The sequence below is a fragment of the Strigops habroptila genome, chromosome 12 (assembly GCF_004027225.2).
Source record: "Strigops habroptila isolate Jane chromosome 12, bStrHab1.2.pri, whole genome shotgun sequence".
Lineage (NCBI taxonomy): Eukaryota > Metazoa > Chordata > Aves > Psittaciformes > Psittacidae > Strigops > Strigops habroptila.
Window position 1 is genome coordinate 19,071,518 of NC_044288.2, and position 20,830 is coordinate 19,092,347.

At 40.7% G+C, this 20,830-nt stretch overlaps 1 protein-coding gene across 16 annotated transcripts in view; it reads left to right on the forward strand.

The window, feature by feature from the left end:
- The window catches only part of FABP6 (fatty acid binding protein 6), a 39,951-nt gene that overhangs the window by 11,852 nt on the left and 7,269 nt on the right, over positions 1-20,830 (forward strand). For 3 of the 16 annotated variants that reach the window (XM_030504022.1, XM_030504019.1, XM_030504020.1), the window contains exon 3: positions 134-273. The exons of 10 other annotated variants lie outside the window; for them this stretch is intronic. The gene's annotated coding sequence lies outside the window, so the exon portion shown is untranslated. Of the gene's footprint in view, positions 1-133; positions 274-10,633; positions 10,752-20,830 lie in introns of all 16 variants that reach the window. 3 more of the 16 variants (XM_030504024.1, XM_030504023.1, XM_030504021.1) reach the window with 2 other exon arrangements.

The window sequence follows — 20,830 nt, forward strand, 5'->3', positions numbered from 1 at the left end:
TTGCAGTTAGCAATTTTTAATGCCAGACTTCTTTTTTCCTGGTGGGTTTTGGTTGGTTGTTTTTTTTGATAACATTTTGCTAGAGGATTGGTTCTCATTCCTGCTTTGTCTATCTGTTTCTTTTCTCTTTCAGTCTTTCCACAGAGTTCCCTTTTATCCACCCTCTTACTTCCTCAGGCCCCATCTGACGTGCACAGTTTACCAAGTCAAGAAATTCTATCATCATAGACAAGTATTTTCAGCTCTTCCGATCTTGCAAATGTGCCTCAGACTGTATGTGTCCCTGTCTCCTCTTTGTATTTCTGCATTCTTGATAAAAATAATGAATGATCCCAAGTGTTTAAGAATAATGATGATGAGTTTATTATTAATTGTAAAATATCACAGGTATCAAGGGGAAATATATAGGGAAATAAACTAGAGAGATTGCTTTTAGTTCACCTTTTGGGGAGGGGGGTGGAAGAGGAGAGTTGTTGTGTCCTTATGTCCCTACTTTCTTTGGAAGGCAGTACAGATTTTTAGCTATTGAAATTAAGGCCCTTCTCACCCTTCACCTCCTCCCCTAAAACGAGGGCTAGCTGAGGACAGTGCTGCCATCTTGTCAGTAGCCTAAGGGCATGCATATAGCATTGAGCAGCTGGAGCTGAGTGCTGTCATCCCACCTCATCTTTAACAATGAAGTTAATCTTGTAAAAAATCTTCATTTCTCTGCTGTGTGCTGAACAGCTTTTCATTTGGATCTAGAAATGTGTGGTGCTTGAAGTTTCAGCTGGGAAATACCTTCCTTCACCTAATAAAGGGTAGCTGTGCTATAACAGTGTTGTCACATGCCTTAATTCCATCAGCAATTTTGTATTTGTGCCACTGTCTAACCAGGCTTGGTTAGCCTAAAGTTGTAGAGACCTTTCTTTGCTGAAACCCCATGAGCATTAAGTATGCAAGAGACAAAATGCTGTACTGTTTTCAGGACACAAACATTCCCTTGCACACTGACAGCAAAATATGCTTGGCATGCAGTGACTTTAGTGCTCCTTGAAGTAAGAGCACTTAAAAGACACAGTCTGGCCACAAGACTGCAGAGGTCAATCATTAACACGGTCAAATGACAATGTTCTGTCCTGTATACTAAGATACCTGCACTTCTGAGCACTAATTCTTTCTAGATCTTAAACCATTTTGCTCTTTTCAGTACATCATGTTGTGTTCTTTTACAGATCTTTGTTCTCATCAGTGTCTCGTGTTGTTTTCTTGTGGACTTTAAGTTGTAGAACCTGTTGTGCTAAATGTATTTCTGAACAAAGTGTATCACCTGTATTTTATGCATATCTGATACACTTGTTTTCTTACCATTACCTAATCTAATTCCAGGTAGGATCACTTTATGGACTATTCAGGCTCAGCCTGTTGTTCTGTCAGAGCTCATCAGCACTGCCCAGCATGGCCCTTGGCACTTCACTTCCTTTGATAAAAGTCAGCTCACTTTTTAATTGCTCTTCCAAGCTTATCTTGTAACTTCTAACCCTGAGAAAACACTATTTGCAATTGGTTTGCACATCAAGAGGAAGAATCCTTCAAGCTAAAAGCTTATCTTTCAATGTGTTTGATTATCAACGGTTGGGAAATTGTGTTGTGTTGAAGAGACTTCCTCTAACTCAAGCCTTATAGCCATAGAAAATATATTGCAACATCTCCAAAACAAAACAGGCAGTGGTTCTGATACTGTGATCAATAAACTGCTGTGGTTTGTTATGTCAGGCAACTGGTCCACAAACCCATGTCAGAGATGATTAACATAAGAGACTTGATTGTCCTGTCAATGATAAGGACACATGGTAGTCCGTGGAAAAATTTGCAAGATAGTAAATGTTGCTTGTCCAAAAGTTTTGGGAATCTAAAGTTGGAGCGATTCCCTCAAAATGGAAATGCTAAGAAATCCTTTTCCTTGGTCCTGTCACAGACAAGTCCATAAAATTACAAATGCCAAAATAGAACATCTGTGTTACTGTGTCATCCATCCTGTGTTTAGCCATGACTTCTGCATATCTGCCTATTGGCAACTCTAAAGGCAGATGATGAATGTCATTAGAACTGATCTTGACAACTTGCAAAACATTGTTTGTTCCTTTTAGCTGCATTCCGTAAGATAAGAGCGGCTGGATCTTGCGGTTGAGCTCCTGCATTTGTTGTTTGTCAGGATTGTCTGTGTTCTACTTGACAGTTGAAGTTGATGGAAGTCTTGCCAAAGCACAATATGCAGAGCTGGATTCTTGTTTGTATTCAGAGAGGCTTGGTTTGTTCGCAGAAATCCGTGATGTTGTGACAGGCGATTTTGGGACCCTGAGCAGGGTTTCAGAGCATTTCAGTGAAATCTGAACTGTTGTATTAAAGGCAGTACAAGGACCCAAGCAGGAAGTGGTGGTGTCTCACAGAGTGTTTTTACCCACATGACGCAGTTCTGCAGAGCTGTGTGCAGCCCATGGAGCCTCGCAGCCAGGCTGAATGCAGGACGTTGTGAATGTGCCTCTGTCAGAAAGCTGGAATGTGGTTCTCCAGATTTTTGCCATTCTTCCATTGGTCAAGTGACTTTCTAAAGCTGCAAAAGCCCAGTTTTTGTATTGTTGAGGTTATCAGGAACACTTGTGGTTTTGTCATGTACCAAAGTCTGTCTTTTTCTTCCTGGCTAACGTCAGCTCTTCAGTGTGGAATCTACTGAGGCTGTGTAGTATTTTCTACAAAGTATCTTGTGGTATCTGGAGGCCAGGAGTTTCCATGCTGTAATTAAAGACTATAACAGTGTATTTTCTAGACAGTTGCTCAATGTCACCACACTTCTTCGTTTTGTTACTGGCTAATTTAAATGCTGGAGAATAAGTAAAGTAATATGCCTGCCTTAGGGAAGGAAACTTGAATTGCAGGTACTGCAGATTCTTAAGGTGTAGTAGAATGCATGAAAATAGCACAGAATGTTTAAACACACGATGTTATTTCAGTGGGGTAATAGCAGTACTATCTGATTTTTGAACTACATCTGAAGGATGATGCAGTATTAGTACCTTTTATAAACCCAATTCTCTTATTTCTAGGGTTGTCCAACTGAAACTCTCCCTCTCACCCCCTGGCAAATAATAAGAAGAAAAATGCAACTGTTTCATCGTCCTTGTGAGGAAATATGTTGGTGTAACTATGCTGCATTTCTCTATAGTTCTACTAATCAAATTCCCCATGTGGAGTTTTGTCAGAGAATAAGGGCCAAATCTGCAGTACCACAGATATGCTGATGTAGCTGTAGAGCAGTTGTTTTTAACAGATGGAGTTCCTTCCCCACTACAGCTAAAACGACCATGCTGAATAGTACGTACTCCACTTGGAAAAGATACCTTTGCCAGCCTAATTTATTTCCATTCACTGGAATGGTTGGTTAGAAGTGTGGTTGTTTTTACTTCATGCTTCTAGTAGGCATAATTAGGATGCAAAACCATTGAGAACTGATTTTGAAATGCTATTTTGCCAGCATAGTTTATACTAGTTTGAAAAATATAGAAATTAAACCGCAATAGGGATACTTCATTCTGAAAAGGGAAGACACATTAATGACTGCTATTTTGCAAGATTATAGCATTCCTCTAGTTAGGCTCAACCTAACTAATGGAATAAAAAGAGAGGGGAAAATTGTTAATAAACCAAATGAACTGTACTATGTCATTCTATTTGTTATGGGGGAAAGATTGAGAATGATTTAAAACTGCAACACTGTTTCCAAGCAATCTGCCCTTCATACAAGGTTCATTCTTTGTGGCTTGGAGGTCTGCAGTCTAGATAATTAATGCTGGAGCACCACTGGCATTTAGTGTTACTTTCACCCCCATGTCATTGATTACTGTGGCAGTTAGATGTTACATTTACTCAATGTTCCATCACTAGTTCCTGTACTTCAATCTAGTGTATGGCTGGGGGTGGTCACTTTGTTCTGCTTTGGCATCCGTTCGAGTGACAAAAATGCCCTGAAATGCACCTTGAATTTCATGATACAACCTGTAAAGCCCATGGAATTTTGCCCAATGTTTTTCACCTGACAGTGTCCCTTTATGCATATTTCCTAACATGACCTATGCTGTGCTTGCGGGTGTGGAACAGACTGCAACTGTCTCATATGTGAAATATGAAAGTTTTAAATGCTTGTGTAAGCCACTCTATTGAAACAAAGTATTTTATAATTCAAAACACTGATGTCTATTTTAATACATTGTAATTGGGGAAATTTGACACTATTTCTCTGTTTTTTTCATCATGGATTCATATATTTGTGTGAATGGATTTCTTACTGTGGTACAGTGAAATTTTTATAATTGCAAATGGGGGGTTTTTTGTCCTTTATGGCATAGATTTGGTGTAACAGGGATTCATGATACTCGTTACATTTTTTCCTTCAGAATAAAATCAAATTGGCTGATTGATGCAAGCTTGGACCAGTGATAGACCAGACAAACATGGCTTCTGCATTCAGATTGGAAGCCAGGAATTCTTTGTCACATCAGCAGAGAGACTGTAGTTGCAATTTGACTACAGGTTTGCTTTTTCTACAACAATCTCATTTTTATTCTCATTTCTGAAGTCACCCAGGGTGAGTCAGATCTGGTCAAGCCAGAATAAGCTTTTGAATCATTCCCAAATGATGGGAAAAATGAGTCAATTCAGAGAGCTGAGCAAGTAAAGACAACCATCATAGGCATAAAGCAACCACAAAGCTGTAGACGGTTCAATGAGAGAGACGGTCCACCCAGTGAGTCAAGGTTGAATATAACTGATTTCAGGGCTCTTATTAGAGCTGGTGAATGACCAGAAGAGAGGTTTGAGAGCCTATGAATGGGGAGGAAAAATGGACCAAGACTTATGTTATGCGATCGGGTTTGGATTAATGTAAAGCAATACACCCAGAAGGGAACATGTCTGAGCTGTGGCTGGAACATTGTTCTGAAGGGAGACTGGGATAGTTAACAACATGTAAATGGGCAGTGGGCTTAAAATGCTGAGGGCCGGTGATGAGGCTGTGATACAATTCCTTGCATTCATTAGCATTTGTGTTGCCAACTGTATCAGCCTGGGTACACATCCTGCACTTAATAATGTGCTTTCTCAAGAGTTCTGGGAAAATCTGCTACTGTCATAGACCACAGGGAATAGTTACTATTTTGCTGTTAGCTGTGGGAAAACTTCTCATGCAGAGATCGAGAAAACAGGAGAACCTGATGCAACACAGTAATACATCGAAGGTTATGTTTAAATATGCGTTATTTTTTGATCATAGTGCTTCCTGACTGATCATAGGCAATATACAGTGCATGTCCTGAGTCAAGAATCAGGAACTACTGTAATGCAGAGTGTGCTTACAAAATTTGCTGAAAATTCCTTCTATAAAGGCAGGACCTCAATGATAATTTGAATTTACAGTCAGGTATGTACCAAGACAAAATCTTTTTCTTTCAGTTCTTTTCTCCTCATTTGTAGCCTATTGCTGCTACCTCATTACTACCCTGTTCTTTGCTAGTGCAGTAAATCTGGAGACCTAATGGTGCACAAGCCCCTTTGAGGACAGCATTGGCTTTTAAAATATTCATTTCTATGCGGATCAGGGATATCCCAGTCTGGCTGTAATCAGAGGAAGAAGGAAGGAGACAAATAATCACTGAACATGACTGTTTAGGGAGCAATTTCTGTCAAGAAAACAATCAGCAGCAAAGGTGGATATGAGCTGGTCTTGCACCCCCAAGCACAAGTAAGAGTGATGTGGGCTTGTTTGATAGCCATAATAGTATAATTGCTTCTTTCTATTCCTTCATCCTCCAGCCAGCTGCTTCTCCATCACTACGCTGAAATGCCTGTTGTTTCTCTAACTGCTGAGTAACGTAGGGCTGGTGAAAGGCACCAGACAGACAGCAGTGGGATGTGCACATCTTTGTTTATACTCAGTGTGCAGGTATATCTCAAGCCCTGACAGGCCCCTTGCTGTACTGGGGAGATCCAGCCCTGACCTGCAGGGAGAAATCACGCAGCAGAGGATCCTTCAGAGCAGTTCAGGTCTTGGTTATTTTTGAGTTTGTCAGAATGGTGCCAGCTGTGGTAGTGAATTGCTTGCTGTGGAACAGCAGGACAACAGTGCTTCCAGCCAGTGATCCAGAGATCAGTTCATAGCCTGAGTTATTCCAAATGGAATAGACCTTCATGCTATGAAATCAGTTTGCAGCAAGTCTCCAGCTGCTGGGAGTTGAACTGACTACCAAATTTATCTCAACCAGACTTAATGAACAATCGTCAGGTGGTAATGATCCTACCCATTTTGATTTAAATGTAAGTTATGGCAGGGGTTGGATTCCATATCCCTAGAGTAATTCTTGCACCATCCAAAACTCATCAAAGTGTCTCGGTGAAAATGATTTAAGCTAACGTGTACTGCTTGTTGGCAAGCAGCTAAGGGAACCCATGTATCAGTACTGTGGCTCAGTGGTAACATGTTAACTCACAGTAACATCCTGATGTGCCTCAGTCCTGTGTTTTATTCAGACAGAGGCATAACTCTAGGGTTTGGTATTTCTTTTAATATCAGGATAACACTGGCAAGAGTGTGTCCATCAGTGCCACCTTCAGTGGGTAAACTCGAGTTTGTCTTTTTTTGAGAGAGGTATTTGAACATTCATTATGATAGTGAAGAAAACAAATTATATAAACTCATACCCTGTGTGAAAAAATAATACAGAGGCTACACCAACTCCAGAGCTGCCTCAGCCAAGCATGTCACATAAAGCTCTCTTTCTCTTTGATTTTTTATTTGGATCATGTCTGTATGTAGGTCACAATGACTTAAAAGAGAAAGTACTGACCAGACAAAAACAAAATTTCAGAAACCCCCACCATTGTTGTAGGAAACAACAAACAGAAGACTAAAAAGGAGCACAGAAAGGATTTCCCTGTTCACTGCTATTTTGGTTAGTTTGGATTCCAGTTATTGGTGACTGAGCAAAGGGGACCTGCAGCGGTTGTGTTCTCAGTTTGCCTGTCTCCTGTTTGTAAGCTTATCCAGTGCACAGCAGCAAGATGCTGTGAAGCTCATTCAAGCCATTTCTCTCCCTGACTTTCTGTGCTGTGATGGCTCTGTATAAATCAATTCTAACTTGGTCATCCTTCCTCAGGAATAAAGAAGAGATGTGAAACCTCTCACTGCAGCTCTCCGTACCAGGCTGCATTTCTGCTTTCCTTCATTCCCTAATTACAGGGTTTGGACAAAAACCTCTCCTGCTGTTTCCCACTTGTGAACATCACTCGGAGGCCAATAGCCACCCTAGTGATTGTGTGCTTCTCTGTAAGAATTACTCCTTTATGCAGGGACCTACATAGTCCATACATCTTTTCTGAGCAAACTACTTTTCAGCTTTGAGGAGCCTGAAGAGTGGGGGGAAAACAGATCTTCTCTCTAGTCTTCTGGTCAGCATCTACAAGCAGAAGAGTAGCAGCATGTAACAACAATCTAATAAGCATTTCTTCTTGGAGAGGAAGCTGGAGGCAGTGATGCAGCTGTGAACTCATGGCACAGAAGGTCCAAGTGCCTCTGGCCAAAGAGCTCTTAGTAACACTTGGGTTACAAATAGTAATGCTGCGTGGCAACAATGCAGATAAAGAACCCCACAAAACCAAGGTGTAAACTGGACCTAAGAGTACAGATCACTTGTAGAAAAGCTGGCTAGAAATGCAGATTGATGGTTTTAGAATCAACAGTGGAAACCAACAGATTCCCCTTGGCTTTAAAATCCATGTTAAGGACCCAGATTTCATCTCACAGTCCATCATGTGTGATTAGCAAAATTTAACTTTCTTTTTTGTTCTCTTCTCTATGCCAGTCCCTGGAGATAGCAGTAACTTTATAACTTTAAGGCATTGTGCAGCAGTGGAGGTGTATTTTTATAGTGAATCATCTTTTCACAAAAATTAGGACTTTTGAGACAACTGTGCTCTCAGAGAAGGATGTTCCTCTGCAGAAAAACATTGTTTTGAATGAGTGGCCTTCTTGATACTAATCACTAGGTTTTCTAGTAAGCTAAGAGGTTTGGTAAAGTAACTGTGTCAAAGTTTATTTGCATAGTAATCAATAAAAGAAAAAAATCCATGTGCTAGACACTATTTTAGGTCATTGGTAAAGGAATTAACTTTATCAGTGGCTTAAAACATTTGAAAATTATTTTCCAGGTTTGTGGCAAGTAGAGCTTTTGAGAGGTGGGGGAAAGAAGTGGAATCTGTTTCATGCTTGTACTTTCCTACTACATTGTGAGTTTCATTTGTGGGCAAAGGACAGCCAGCTGAATGTGAGCCAGCTTGTGGCCAAGGCCAACAGCATCCTTGCTTGTATCACACATAGTGTGGCCAGCAGGGCCAGGGAAGTGGTCATCCTCCTGTACTTGGCACGGGTGAGGCCGCACCTTGAAGCCTGTGTTCAGTTCTGGGCCTTTTACTTCAAGACAGACCTTGCTGTAGTGTGTCCAGAGAAGAGCAATGAAGCTGGTGAAGGGTCTGGAGCACAAGTCTGATGAGGAGCAGCTGAGGGAACTGGGGGAGTTTAGTCTAGCGAAAAGGAGGCTCAGAGGCGACCTTAACACTTTCTACAACTACCTGAAGGGAAGTTGTAGCAAGGTAGGGGTCAGTCTCCTCTTCCGAGTAAGAAGCAATAAGACAAGAGGAAATGGCCTCAAGTTGCACCAGGGGAGGTTTAGATTGGATATTAGGAAAAATTTCTTCACCAAAAGGATTGTCAAGCATTGGAACAGGCTGCCCAGGGAAGTGGTGAAGTCACCATCCCTGGAGGTATTTCAAAGACGTGTAGATGTGGTGCCTGGGGACATGGTTTAGTGGTGGGTTTGGCACCACTGGATTAACAGTTGGACTAAATGGTCTTAAAGGTCTTTTCCAACCTAAACAATTCTATGATTCTAACAGTCTCTGGCATTTTTCAATTGGCTCACTTGCCAAGGTAGAAATGGTTGCTTGTATTGTCATAGACTCACGATTTATGTTGGAAGGGACCTCCAGAGGTGATCTAGTCTGATCCCCACTCAAAAGATGTCTAGTTAAAGGCGTGATGCCTTAAAGTTTAGGTGGTCAGGGCCATTTCTACTTGAGTCTTGAGCAGTGCCAAGAATGGAGATTCCACAACCTCTCTGGGCTACCTGGTCCAGTATTTTATGAGCCTCATGGTTTTAAAAAGAAATAATCATAACAGCTGATAGAATTTCCCATATTCCCAGTGGTGTCTGTTCTCTTGTCACCGTGCCTCTGACAAGTGTCTAACTCCATCTTCTCTTTCCTCCAGTGAGGTAGCTGTAGAATGCAGTATGGTCTCCCCTTTGTCCTCACTTCTCCAAACCCAAGGGACACAGTTCTTTCAGCCTCTCCTCATACATCAAACCCTTCACTATTAGCATTTCCACAGGTGGCAAGAGGAAAGCTAGGCATAAAAATGTAGGCTACCCAGAGATTTAATCCTCTAAGTATAGCTTTAGTTGCTGTTAATTATGAAGTGTTTTATTGCCAATGCCTGTATTGCTCAGTGGGAGACCTGCTCCCATTTTGTATTAGCTCTGGTTTTTCCATATGTTTGCCTTCTTTCCCATCTGATTTTTCTCCCTTTCAGCATTTTGTCTTCTCTATCCCATCTGCCAAAATGAAGGTCATGAAATAGTTAAGATCGGTATGAAAAGCACAGCCTAACATTCAAAGGAGATGAATAGAGAAGGATAAATGATGATTATTTCTCTTCAATTATCTCAGCCTGCTTGTTTTATGGGCTCCAGAATACAGCAGGATGGTGGATTATACCCAGCATATCTTGAAGACTATCCCATAATCACAACAGAAGCTCAACAGTCAGAAAGGGAGAACTGCTTTTCAGGTGTTCTAAGCAGTGGTGGACCCACCAGACATCACCCTGACCTTGAGAAAAGTACTAGCACAATTCCTGTGGCCTTTGCAACATATTATTTATAAAAGGATATTGACAGTTTCAAGAGCAAAGTGTAGTGGAACTGTAAAGAATTAGTAATTAATCATCTCAGAGGGCTGAAGAAATTTATATTTCAGTCCTCAGAGGCAGTTCAAATCAATATCAGAATGTCCTCATCACGCTTCTCTCTGCATTAGCAAGTTGAGAGGGATTTTTATGATAAAGGCTGATCTTGCTGTCATCCTGGCTTTGCATGCAGGAATCATTATCATGGCTTATTCTGTGTGGAGAATTCTGCATTCTACCAAGAAGCTAAATGAAAAAAGCAAGCACAATGAAGGCAAAAGGCAGCCCACCTTGAACTAAAGTAATGTCGTGTTGCAGGGCAGCCCTTGGCAACCTGAGCCAACCAACCACGTCGTGTTAACAGAGAGTAAATTCAAGCAAAGATGATAGTGGCGTGTTTACAGAACCTTGTCAGATGCTAAAGAGCTTTGGATGTGGGTGGAAGACTTGCTGTTGAACAAGCACCAAGCAGCATTTTCAATCAAGACATTTAATAATCTGCCTATATCTTGAATTTTGTGCATACGACAAATTCCAGTATCATGCAAGAATATTTTGGTTTCTTTTAAATCTCCTGTCATTTAGGGCACAAGCTGCACGGATTTTGGCACAGAAGTCCATCTGTGGCATACTTGAACGTTCATTCAGCTTGGAAGCTGAATTGGAGCATTATCACTAGATGGCAGTGTGGTTCATGACACAGGTACGTCTCCCTGATTTCCAGGGTCTGCTCTGAAAGGCCATGCCTGCTCTGGAGAAACATTCACAGACATTCAGGCTGGTTTTAGAACCACCTCAGCATGCTCGCCAAGGGAGGCACAAGGATAGTGCTGGGCACTAGAATCTTGTGTTCATGGTGGATGCAACTGGGATTTAAATTATGTGCAAATTCTGTCAAAGCATTTTTCTTGCTGACTAACGACGCTATCGGGATGTTGGCACCTCACCCAGCTCAACATGCAAATTTTTAAGCATCCTGAGAATGATGAGTGATGGGTGGCTGTTACCAAACTGAGCCGTTCAAACGTGCAAGTTTATGTTAAAAATGAAGTTTAAAACCAAATTAACTATTGTCACTGTTTATTTTTTTTTTCGTTGGCTGCTGCTTTCCCATCATTTAGGAGGGAAACAGCTGTTTGGTACTGTGAAGTAAAAAATTCTCCAAGTGGAAGGTCAGCTTTTAAAGTGTTTTCCAGATTTTCCTTCTCATTCCGGAAGAAAGCTTGAAGAAAAATCTGGTTTATTCCAGGGTTTAAGATAAAATCACACCTCTTAACAACATAGTCTCATTTTCTCAGTTTTCCATCAGTGCAGTTTGATTAATCACAGTAAATTTATTGCTGACCAACTCGAGAATAAATAAAGCCATTGAAGAGGGACACCAGAGGCTAGATGCAGTTCATGGAACAAGCAAATGCAAAGATCTGCTTGTTTTGGAGATGGTGAAGAAATGACATGTGAGATGTATGTATTTTCTCTGCTACAAAAGCGTATTTCTCCTGTTAAATGTACCTAAGGAAATATCCTGTGAATCATACACATCAAAGCATAGCTGAAGCCCCAGAAAAGTACTTGCATGCAAATAAAACTGGCTTTTCTTGTATTTCAAGATGGGCTTTGCAATTTCCAGACTCTTTCTGTTGCTGCAGAATTAACCTGCATCAGGATTTTCAGTGTGGCACTTTCTAAAGGCAGCATTAGCATAAGAAAAATTCACTCCAGTACTGGTTTCTCATGTCTGCCTTTGAGATACTTTAAGACAAAATCCTTGTTTGCTTGGCTTACTGGGGTAGCAAATAGCTTCTCACCAGGTAGCTGTCTGGTCCATCTAACTCTGCAAGTGGGCTGCAGGAGAAGAGAGAAAAAGCTTGAAAGAGTGAAGGGGGTGGGAGGGAACTAGTAAACATGGTTTTAAAATATAAGAAAAAGTCAACTGCAAAACAGATGTGTCTTCAAAAAAAAAAGTAGTATCTAACTGCAATGTTCCCTTTAACAGAGATTCAGGAACTGCAGCTGAAGGAATCCTTTGGAATTGCAGAATTTAACTGTGCATGGGGTTTATGTCCACAAATACAGCAGCAGGTTTTATAAATGCAATAGATGGAGGTTAATGCACTTCAGGAAAATTGGTGGAGATCCGGGGCAATGTGCTGGAGGTGGAGGGGTGTCTATTGTTTTAGCAGACAGCAATGAATCAGGGTTTCTGTCTTAATCCCATTTTATATGACCTGGGGCAAACTACATAGTCTGTAGTTAAAATACAGTACTATTGCTTTAATGATAGAGGGCTGGGGAGCAGCAGTCTGGAAAGCAGGATGCATAATAAAGTGTGTTGTGTTTATTCCATGCATACTGAACTCCGAGTAACCCTTGCAGCGGAAAGAGTTCCCTTGGCAGGCCAAGTGGGGAATTTGGCCTTCCTTTAGTTCTGCAGCTTTGTGTGTTTGCCTCAGTAACCATTGATGATCCAGATACACAGATGTTGACATTACAGAAGAGGCATGAAAATAAGGACATTGTGAAATTGCAGTGTCTTAAGAAAAATACATTTTTTTAATCCTATGGCCCTATGCTTCAAAATGTGCTCCTTTTTTTCAACTACTCCTTACAGACACCTTCAATTCCTGTTAGATTCTCAATTAATACAACAAAATACATTGTCTTGCAAGACTAAATGGTAGTCTTTTATTAAGTAGCTAATGTTTGTTGTTAAAAGTCCATCATTTCCTTCCTTTTTATCCATAGGCTACACAGCAGTAGCCTATGCTTAATAGCAAATAGTATGAGTAAAATTGAGAAAGGCAAATAATTTGCTTATAATGTCCTTTTTTCACTGTTCCTTATATTACATCAGTAGATTTTTAAAACCCCTCTCTGTATGGCAAATAGCACTTAAAAACTGATTTATTGGTTTAGAACATGGTTTGTTTGGGAGGAAACACCAACTTCTAGCAGAATTCCTACAGAAAAACAAGTGTTATGTATTGCTCTTTATTGACTTCAGTAAATATCCTTAAAGGCAAGCTCTATGCAGTGTTTCTCCAAGAAAGCCTAAATCAACATCATGTGTGCTAAGCCATCAGTTCCTTGGTTTCTTAGGTGGAGCAAAGCATTCTGTGATGATTGCAGTGGAGTGAATGCCACCTGCTAGAATGCAGTCACAGGGTGCTGCAGAAGAGGTATGTGAGGAGTAGGAATAACTGTAAGATATGCAAGTCAGTTTGGTGCATGGGAAAACACAAGCTCTAGAGCTGCAAGCTGCCCAGCTATGGTGAGGGGCCTGCCACCAGAGCCCATGCAGAGCTCCAGTTTGTGCTGCAGAAGCAGGGTAAGTTCCTGAAACACTGAGACCTGACCAACCCATGTTCATCCTGCTGCCTTTTAAGCCTAATTTGAAGAAATTATCATACAAATTTTGTGGGTAGCTTTCAAGAGGAGGCTTCCAGGGCACAATACCTTCCAAATACATTGTGGATTGTGGCTAAGAAGGAATTTGATTACTTTTTTTCTTGGTGGTGGTGTTGGTATTTGGTGTAACAGCCTATCCCTTCCAGTTACCCTCCGTGCCATCAGTTCCCATGCATTTTAAATGCCAATACAGTGTGCATTCATTTTATATTAGTACGTAGCTTTCTTCCCCCCTTTTGGTGATGGCTGAGGATTGCTTAGAAGACCACAGCCATGTGACAGAAGTCCCCAAATTAGACTAGATTACCTTGAAGATAAGCTCCCATGTGGAGCCGTGTTATCCTGATGTGTCAGCAAGTACAATCATATAGATACTATCAAGTAATAAAATCTTTACAGCACATCACATGACCTATGTACGTAAAGGGGAGATGACTATTGCATTTTGGTCAGAAAAGTCTGAAAGAGTAGTTGTAATGGTTCCTATCTTTAGGATTGTCAGTTAGTAACTTTATTAGAACTAGAGTAACTTTCCATTAGGGGCTTCTAGCAGAAATATATGGAACAAAGAAATATATAGAGGTAGTGTCTTTAACTGAGTGTGCAGAAGACTGCAGATAAGATTGAATTATATCACATTTTAGCAACTGTAGTAGACTAAAACCATTGAGGTTCAAAATGTTTCACAGTGGCTCTTAATCCAAATACGATATTTCAAAGAAATCTTACCAGTTTTGTGTGAGCCAAATTGCTAGTAGCCAAAATTAGTTTTACTGTGCATTTTCAGATTACATGAGTCAAAACTGGCATAACAAAAATCTTCAAGTCTTCTGTTGTAGTCGTTACTAGAACTTACAAGTCAAGAAAGCTTCCTATTTCTGCTATCAGTCTCCATTGAACTGAATGCAAGTGTTAACATTTAGTATTATTAATTAAAGAGAAGACTCCTGAAGAAAAAAGAACAATCAGATTCACAAGAAGTTGCTGGTATCAATCTTACTGTAAAACGAAAAGATTTTAGTATGTAACAATCTTAGTTTAAAAGGTGGGGAGTGTACCAATGAAACCTGTTGTCGAGCTGGAAAATGTTATAGGTCCCAGCCACCTCTGTTCCAAAAAGATTATGTGCAATTGGAGTAAGTGAAGAGGAACGGTTGGATTATGAGGAAGAAAAAAGGTCTGTCATTTCAGAAGTGTCTAACAGTTCGTCATGGCTTAGCCCAATTCATTTATCCCAGCAAAAAAGAGAACATAACTGCTCTCTAAAGGACTTTGGGGTAAACTAAAAGAAGTTCTGCTTAGGAGAAGGTGCAATGCTGGCACAAGCACAAACAGACTTAGAATAACCAAGCATTAATTTAAACTAAAAATTGGAAGAGGATTTTTTACATACCAGAGAGTAAACTGCCCATTATGGTTACAAAGACAAGAAACTGCATAGAGTGCTATCAATTCCAGAAAAGACTGAAGTGATAACAGAGATGTCCTTCCCAGTTCTTTGTTTTGGTGCCTCCAAGTCCAGGACTGCTGATTTGATTTACTTGGGTGTTGGACTCTGAAGAGACAATAGGAAATAATGAGTTCAGAGGATTTGAACTGAGCCTTCAGCTTGCAGAAAATCTGTTCAATGACCCTGAACTAGGCACATATCACCAGATCAGCATGAGCATGTTTCTGCTTTTCTTCTCCAAAGCCTTGTTTACAATTATCAGTTTGAACTTCTTTATTCTTTTCATATAGATGATAATGTATAACTCAGACTGTGATTACAGTGAGCATTCTTCAGTGTGGAATAGCCACCTTGTGCTGATATTCCACCAGCTGCTTGTTCCTTTCTCCATGCCAATACTTCCATTATGCCAGTACAGCTGTTTGTGTGATCATGCAAAGAACTGGATCAGAGCAATGATCCAGCTGAAAAATACCTTTGTGTTTTATCTTTGGTATTTCTAATTCAAATCACGCCCTCACTTTGGTTACTACACTACTGCATAAAGGGTTGTGCCAGCACAAAGTAGGAGGTGGCTGAAGGACAGCTAGGAATCACTTGAGCAATTTAAGCAGCACTGTCATCCTCAGGCTGCTCTCAATCTGTGGTTTGCAGCCCCTCTAGGCCAATGAAAGGGCTACATGTTGATGATGATGGTGCCATTCATCCTTCCCACCTCTCTCTGGTAGCTCCTGTTGTGCTGGCAGGGCCTGAACAAGCAACTGAGACAGTTCAGAGGACCAAGTCGGCTGGAAACTGATGAAACCACCTGAAAATCAAACACTTTTTTAAATTTATTTTTTTCCTTAGGTTTAGTTTTCTGTCTTTTCAGTTGCCCAAACCAGACCTCAGCAATGCTGTTGAGGTAGCATTCGGAGATCAGGAACACCAGTCAGGGGCAGAAGAGCCAAATACTTCTTACAGAAGCTATGCCAGCTTGTACAGCTTGAATGAATCACTTGGTTACCTCGCTTTCTGGAAACTACCTTTGTAGAGATCTAACCAGACTAAAGGTTTTCCTTATAACAGTGTTTTGGCAGAAAATAGTTGAATTTCCTTTTAGGGAATCCCCAAAGTACTGGATGCTGGGAAGATCTGTGCCTTTGTCCTTCACAGATGTTTCTGTCTCAGCTTCTGGTAGGATCCTTTCTTTCCTCTTTTTGTTAGGCAGATCCTACCCATCAGAATGCCACATCTGGGGCAAGGACAGATCTGTACCGTGTCACCTGTAGAGCTGGCTGGAGCATCTCTGTTATATATTTGGACTCCATACAAGCATTAGCTTTTCAAAAATTCAGCCACATCTTGTTTGTAATTACTTTTCTAGTGCTTGTGTGTTTAGAATAGTAACACCTAGTACTGTACTAAATGGATAGTTAATAAGGCAGCATTGTAATAGGACTCCCATGGAATTACACATTACATTAACACCAAATGAGTTCATTCTAAATTCATTATGAATGATTACTTGGAATACCCACGGAATTAATAATCATTAGCCATTTACTATGGAGGATTGCTGAATAATTGCCAGATACAGCTGTTTTAAGAGTTTTATGAGCTTTCCTGATCAAGTTTCATTCTGAAAGAATCATTAAGTGTAACTTCGTTTTCACTGGAGAGTTCCTGCTTTTATTTTGAATCTGTACTCCTTGTTCCATTGCATTCCACTTCTAAAAGCACTTCAAAGATAGTTACTCAGCCTAGTTCATTCACTAATGGAATTGCTTTACTTATCTCCATTTTGTCTTTTGAGTGTAACTCAGCTGGCTTTATACAACACATCTGAAAGGTTAATAAACTTTAAAGCATACCGGGAGACATTCAAGGGCAAGGTGACTCTGACATGACAAAAAGAATGCAAAAGTGTTATATTTATGACTTTGTGGGAAGCAAATTCTGGAAGTAAAGATATCCAAGGCCTTTGATTTGGTTCCTGAAAGCTCCCTCTGTTCCTACCAGCGTTTGAAGACTCAGCTGTTTTGCATATCAGAGGTAGCTGGCTTGGGAGACAGGGAATTAACTGCTCACTTTTGATGAACTTTTCCTTTGGGTGTAAGATTCCACAAGAGTTTTACATCTTTGACAGCTTATTTATGCTGTCTGCAGTAGCCACACAGTTGTAACTCACGTCATCATGATAAATTCAGTGTTGAGCTGTTCTGCATAACTTCTCATTGTAACCATAGTCCTGACAATATACATTCAAATATGAGATTTCCTATGTGCTGATGTTAGACCAGTGACTCAGGTTACAAAGTCAGGTAAGCACAACTGCGAGTGCATGGTTTTGGGTTGTTTGTGGGGTTTTTTTCCTGCTTGGTGAGACAAATTCAGTGTGAAGCTCCTGTCTGTGCACCTTAGACCTCACAGAGTAAGGTTATACCGTTTCCTTTCACTCTGTCCACAAGCAGTGCTGCTCCATCTAAGCATGCACACCCTTATTTGTGTTCGGCTGTGACACCCAAACCCACTCAGTGCATTTCACAAATGCCAGCCTGCTGCAAACAGGGTTTGCACAAAAAGTCATTTAATTGAGTTGAAGTTTTGATTCAACTGTAGGTGATTCCCATTGGATCCAGGGCACCAGTATTTGGCCCCTGAACTATAATGTTGAATTAAACCTGTGTGAAGCACAGTCCTGCGTCTTGTTGACTGGCAAGATAGCAATACAAATGGATTTGTGTTTAAGGAAAGGCTAATACTATATGATATGTCAGTGCTGCCGTAAACCAATGCTTAGGAAATCATCTTCATTTAGAACTGTGTCGCAAAATGAAATATATGAAGATAATTGCTTGTATAAATAACCTGTATATTTTTGTATATTATATAAGTATAAATTATATATTTAACATGATTCTTACTGAGCTGATTATAACCAGAATGAGGAGATCAGCAATCCCTCTTTGAGACTCAGCTGTGGCATGGGGCTGTTGCAAACCTTGGCATGTTCCAACTGAAGTTAGGGGTTTACATGGGTGAGGAGGGGGCTCAAAGCAGGACACACTCCCCCACCCTGACCGTTGGCCACCAGATGGCAGACACAGTCGCCTATGGAATAACGATATTTGATGTGACCTACATAAAGAACAGCTGCATCTTTCTCCATTTAAAATGATAAACAGTGCCAAGTACGCTGAAGATAATGGCATTTTCTGAAAGCTGTTGTCAGCTTTTGCACCTGAAGCTTTTTATTCTTTTGCCTTTCTCTGTTATGATTCTCACCTTGTGCCAGGGAAATCATCTTTTATTTTTATCACTAGTCTCAGTTATAGCTGTTAATTCAATTGGATTTGAACTGAGTTCTGTTAAGCACAAAAATGATATAGCCAAGGTTGTCTGCAGCAGTGTGCAGATTCTACTTTCACAGACTCACAGAATTGCTAGGGTTGGAAGGGACCTCTGGAGATCATCTGGTCCAACCCCTCCGCCAAGGCAGGGCCACCGAGAACAGGTTACCCAGGAACATGTTCAGGTGGGTTTTGAATGTCTCTGGAGAGGGAGACTACAACCTTCCTGGGCAGCCTGTTCCAGTGCTCTGCCACCCTCAACATGAAGAAGTTATTCTTTATGCTGAGGTGAAACTTACTGTGTTTTAGTTTATGGCCATTGCTCCTCATCCTGTTGCTGGGCACCACTGAAAAGAGTTGACACCATCCTCCTGGCACCCACCTTTGAGATATTGATATGCATTAGGGAGATTCCCTCTCAGTCTTCTCTAGACTAAACAGGCCCAGCTCCAGCAATCTCTTCTTATAAGAGAGGAGAGATTTAATCCATTCAACTACATGGTAGTAGTTAAAATGGATTAAATACTTGTATTTAAAACACATGTATATATAGACATGGATTTTTATTTTCTTTTTACTGGATAATTCTGGGGTTCTCTGCACTATTTATTTCAGTGATCAGCGCACCAAGGATGAAGCACTGCTTTAGGAGTATGCAAAAGCAACATCACATGCTGACAGCTCTGAAGAGGCAGGAAAATAATGAATACTGTAAATGCAAAGTGTAAGGTCATTAAATGAATACTGGTTTTAGGTGAAACTTAAGCGATAGGGACCTTGATGGCTAACACAATTGTACAAGTGACCATAACTGCAGTAAAGTCAGAGGGCCTCCAGTCCTTTATTCTTGGAATAAACATTGTCCTGACTCAGTGTCGGGAAGGCTACTTAGTGAAATTCTTCATTCTCCAATACATTATTAAATTCCATTAAATTTTTATAACAAAAAAGGCAGGAATGAAAATAAGGATTTGTTTTGGAATAAGTGAATTTGCACCCAGAAACATGGGTGCAAATTCACAATGCACAGCAAAGACTCCTCTGCACAAACAGGTACAGATGACGGCATGTTTGCTCAGAACTTGTTCTAAACTGATTCTGGTCCTGAGCAGCCAGGCAGAGCAAGCACATTTGTTAACACTGTGTAGCCTTACCTTTATTGTTTGGACGGATGTTGGTAACCTGCTCTGGAAATCTCATGTACAGTGGCAGTGTACAACTCCTTGGAGGTGAATAAACTCATACTTTATGTGTGTCAAGAATGACCCACCCAGTCAAATAGATACTCATTGGTAATTTACTCTACTACACACTGGCTCTATGCCACAACGTTCCCACTGCAGGCAAGCTCTAAGTATTTTATAGTTGTGTAGATGTCAGCATTTTTATATGACATCGCAAGAAAGCTATCAATGTAATTTGATCTTGAGAGAGAGGGGGAGAGAGAGAACATAAAAGCTCAAGTACTGTTCATATACTGTGATTATCTTTTTCCTGCTCCACAGAGCTGTGGCATTTTTCTTATCCAGTTCAATCTATCCTTCAAGGTCCATATGGTGTTACTATGCTAGTGGTACTGTACCCCAATAAGTTTTATGTAAACGGAGGAGTTTATGGCTCGAGTTCATTTACCTTCTTCACAGGGTTGTGCATGTCTCTCTGGAACACCAAGAGCCCGGAGCAAGACAGAGGCCTTCAGTGCTCAGCTAACCTGAGGACAGGCTCACCAGTCACCCACTCTCCAAACCGCAGTTGAGGCTGGACATGCCTGGTTATCTTTCAGTATACACTGAGCCACATGGAGATGATAAGAATCTTAACTAGGGGCCTGCTTGCTCAGCCAGTTGTGCTAAACAGCTGCAAGGATTCTCACAGCCCATCAGTGGACAAGTGTACAACTCCCTGGGTGACTGTTTAAAAGTAAACGGTGGCTCAGAGCTCTCATTGTTTGCTTCTAAAGGCTTGTTTGTTATAAGAATGTTTAAATTAATGTGCCATTTGGTGGACACTGGGTTAGTGCTTGACTTAAGGTTTCTTACTGGCTGCATCATCCATTCACTATATGATAAGCTCTCGTAGGTCACTTGCTCTCAGTGTTTCAGCTTTCCCATGTATGAAATAAGCTTGATGATACTTTCCTCTAAATGGTATTTTCAAATCTGTGTATGACTGAATTTACTAGGGGTTTGCCTCTACTAAAGGCACAGTTTACACTCTTGTAGCTTAACTGGTATTTACCATAGCAGTGAGAACTGAGGCTTCTGTGTATGTGCAACCAATTCATTGTTTTCCATGCTAATGCTGTTTTTCTTTATATAGCTAGGGCCTAAGCATCTGGGTCCCGCTGATAAAGAAAGTTTCGTTTTCAGTTGTCTGCTCCTGCACAATTGGTCATTAAGTTCAGCAATCTTGGGATTAAGCTGAAGGAGTCGTAATTAAAAACCCTAAGTGTCAAATATGGTTGTGGGACAGTCACAATCATTTTACAGACATTAAAAGTGCAAAGGAAACACTGGTGGTAAAACAAGTTTCTCTGTTCCTTCCCTGAATCTCATGTATTTGTAATAGATACAGAACCCCCCGGTTCCTTAC